This window comes from Pinus tabuliformis, chromosome 8 (genome assembly GCF_031772625.1).
Source record: "Pinus tabuliformis cultivar Carrire ecotype Pingquan chromosome 8, CPIR1, whole genome shotgun sequence".
Taxonomy (NCBI): Eukaryota; Viridiplantae; Streptophyta; class Pinopsida; order Pinales; family Pinaceae; genus Pinus; species Pinus tabuliformis.
The window spans coordinates 681,749,613-681,753,621 of NC_142294.1; the positions used below are offsets into that span (position 1 = coordinate 681,749,613).

At 34.6% G+C, this 4,009-nt stretch overlaps 1 long non-coding RNA gene across 1 annotated transcript; it reads right to left on the reverse strand.

Moving 5' to 3' along the window:
* Positions 1 to 521: 521 nt before the first annotated feature.
* Positions 522 to 1,132, reverse strand: LOC149237423 (uncharacterized). The gene is made up of 3 exons (XR_016245266.1): positions 956 to 1,132; positions 727 to 791; positions 522 to 560 (listed from the first exon to the last, which is right to left on the reverse strand). It is a non-coding gene; the product is annotated as an uncharacterized LOC149237423 (long non-coding RNA).
* Between the last annotated feature and the right edge of the window lie 2,877 nt (positions 1,133 to 4,009).

A 4,009-nucleotide genomic window follows, 5' to 3' on the forward strand; every position in this document is an offset into this window, starting at 1 on the left:
GAATACGCAAACTCCACTCTGCTCGCGTCTTACATATAAATTTAGTAAACCAAAATGCAATTTATGTGAATCTATTTTATTTGGAGATACCCAAAATGCAATTTATGTGGGTTTAGAAGCAACTAGAATCCTTGGAATTTGTTTCGTGAAATTCAAGATGTCTACAAATACCCTAAAATGGAACACGCTGAACTGTTCATTTGCCTGGATTGATTTTGGAGAGGAATCACACGCTAAATTCATCAACATCTTTATTTCTATACTCACTTAGCACGGAATTTAGAATAGATTAAACGCTAAATTCATCATCATCGCTATTTCTATATTCACTTAGCAAGAAATTTAGAATAGGTTTATGTTTTTTAATTGCAGTTTTTTAAAATTACAAAACAAATTCATGTCATCAATGTTATCAAAATTCCAAAACAAATTCATGTCAATAATGCTATCAAACTGTAATGGCACAAGCAAGGGAACTGCGGGTTACCTTACTAATATTTCTCCATAACAGTGACGTTCACTCTGCCCTTTGCACTACTCTCTATATGCTTGCAGAGAAGCTGGAAGCAAAAATAAATAAACAAACAAAGCACCATTAGCAGGGAAAATCTAGAAATAATTTAATGAATTATATAATCGCAGCTGCTCTTAATTTAAAGAAATCAAATCAGAATAACAAAACAAACCAACACAACAGGGATGTGTTGGAAAGGAGCTACAATGTACTTTGTATAATATTATTCCACCCTTTGCACTCAGTGCTCTGCAATATCTACAGAATCCAAGAAAAGCTGAAAACAAGAAATAAATAAACAAGTAAAACACCATTAACCCAGAAAATTTAGAAAAAAATTAAGGTTATTAAAACAAACAAAAAAGAGAATTATAAATCGCAATTGTTGTAGATATAAAGAAATCAAATCCAATTCAAGAAAATAAACCCATATATCCTCACCTCATCCATCTAACCAGAAGGAATAGAGACTGTTTGCTGGTTTGGTTTAGCGATGGAACGGCCCAAAAATACCGCTGCCTCTTTGGTTTTGTTTAGGATCTTTCCATCTCTTCTCTATTTCAGGAACTTTTTCTTCTTTGTTCTGCGCTTTCGCTCTTAGACGTCAATTTCACAGGCACACACCACTCATAAACACAACAACAATGACACACAGAACAAACGAAAGGACACAAAGCACGCTCACAAAAAAGAACGCACAGGCATAAAGAAAAAGGGGAGCGCTCGGCACATTGAAACATAGCAAGCCAGACTACCAACACACGTTGAATCATAGCAAGCCAAACTACCAACGCCCAAGAGGAGAACAGAGAGCGAAATAAACTTCAATGAAATTGACAGTCTAGACATGACTTATATCGACTGAACCATGCCATCTTTTCCAGCTTTTCCTAACGGTCAGCTTTTCTGAAATCTTATCCACGTCAGTTTCCTATATGTACATATGCTTTTCAACAAAAAGCAGTGTGATTCGGTCCGGTATTGATTCAATTCAAAATGCTTAAGGTTATGTGCTCAATTGGTTCGAAACATCCATTGTGAAAACCACTTAATAGCTTTTGTCACTGAACCCTCGTTTTCATAAGCTTCCTCTCATAGTCGTTCAATCAATGGTCATAGGAGAGTTGTTGTCCATGGTCACGATGGACCTCTCACCCATGTGTATAAGTCCTTTCTCAATAATCACTAGTTAAATGTTTTATACATTAGAGTTGCAACCCAAGTCTTAAAAACTTACAAAACTAAGGAGCTAGATAGCTAGAATTTAAATGGAGCTTTAATGTAAGATATTATCACTTATTCTTATTAGGGAGAAGTTTTTTTAGTGGGAAATTTCAATGCTAGAATATCAAATCAACAAGCTAGTATTTTTCGTTGCAAAGAGGATCACAATCATATTTGGCTTATTGAAGAAGTAAATCACCAATGGTTGAAATGTTCAGAAGATGACACCTTTAGCAATCATTTTGAAGAAGTAAATCGCCAATGGTTGAAATATTCAGAAGATGACACTGTTAGTAATCATTTTGAGAAGGAGTTGATTATGTTTGTGTGGCGCTTTTAACTTAATTATTTGCAATGTTTTAGATAGGTGGAAAGGTCTAGGAACTTCACTTGCAATACATACAATGGGGCAAGTGTCGTTGACTATGTGATTTGTTCACAAAGCTTAATAGAAATGATAGACAAAGTTAAGATTGATGAGCATATTTGGGACTTAAAATCAAAACATAACCCAATTTACATAAGTTTATTTTGATTAAAAGAAAGGCGACATAGGAGGAAAACCTAGTGTTCTCGATAATCACTTTCAAGGGGCAAAATTCTTGTATCACAAGAAAATTGTACTATCTTCAAGACAATGCTAGAGAGGTCAATTAAGAAGGATAAAACTTGTTTCCAAAGCCTCAATACTCATGTGTTAACAAATAAAATTCAAGGTGCAGCTGAGAATTGCAAAAGAGCAAAAAATTGGAAATCATATTCAAATTGTTTTCCGATAAATGTTTGGTTTGATGAGGAATGCAAAATGGAAAGGAGAACCTTGAAGAAGGCAGATAAGGAGAATATGAATGTAAAGTTATATAAGAAAATTTTAAAAAGGAAAAAAGATGAGTCCATGCAAAAAATGAGATAAGAATTAATATATCTAGGAAATAATAACCCAAAGTTTTTTTGGGAACTTCAACCAAGGAAGAAGCAAGTTGAAAATAATATTACAGGCAATCAATGGTTTGACTATGCAAGACAACTTATGAGAAAGAATCAAAGATTGAGCCTCCCCTTGAGATCAACAGAACTACAAATATTTTCATGTTGCACAAGGTGGAGATTGGTATTAAGAAGTTGAGAATAGGAAAAGCAAAGGACTTGGTTGAAATTCAAGCAAAATATCTAAAATGGGGAAGGTACACTCTTGCACCACACATCATGGAAATATTTAACAACCATCACTCATCAGGGATTCCTAAGATATTGGACAACTAGCCTAGCAATACCCCTTTTTAAAAGTGGAGATATTAATAATCCTTCCAATTATAGAACCATTATCATCAATCCTCTGTTTGCAAAGCTTTTCGACAGCATGCTAGAAAATAGAATCAACAAGTGGGTAGAAGTAAAAGAAAAGAGGGCAAAAGGGCAAGAGGTTTTAGACCGAAACATTCAACAATGGATCATGGTATCACGTTGAGACACATTATTGAAAAGGTTTGGGGGGACAGAGAAGAAGTATTGTATTGCTTTGCTGACTTCAAAAAGGCATTTGACATGGTCCCTAGAGATAAGTTGTGGCGTAGAATGGAAGAACTTGAAAATCCTTTGCATTATAGAGTCATTGTCTGTAAGCTCTATGAAGAGGTGAAAGTCAAAATTAGAACTTTAGCGAGTATTTCAGAAACCTTTAGAAGTGATATTCGAGTCAAGCAAGGTTGTCGTTTATCCCCTACTCTATCCCCTACTCTTTTTGCATGGTATATTGTAAAACTGGAACACTGGTTAAATCTACAAGGTGGAGATGGTGTATGTTTGGGGGAGTTTGTAATAAGTATTATTTTATATGTTGATGACCTTATGTTGATTGCTAAATCGACCCATGGATTTCAAATGCACTTGTATCCCCTTGAGAATTTTGTAGAGCAATGGGGATGCAAGTAAATAGCAGCAAGACAAAAATAATGATTTTCTCTAATAAAAGGAAGTAAAGCAAACATACATTATTTTTTGAAGGAAATACCCTTGAAGAAGTAAATGAGTACAATTACCTTGGGATTGCTTTCAACAACAAGCTTAATTGGGAGGATTGTAGAAAGAAGAGAATTTTAGGAGAGTCGAAAGCATTATATGCTCTCCAAAATAGATGTAGAGAGGAAGAGTTATGGGATTGGAAAATGAATAAAGTGCTTTTTAGGCTTTTATTTGATCTAGTGATGCTATATAGGTGTGATTGTGAGCTAGCAACACCACCTTTTCAAAGTAGAAACAAATTGAGAAAAT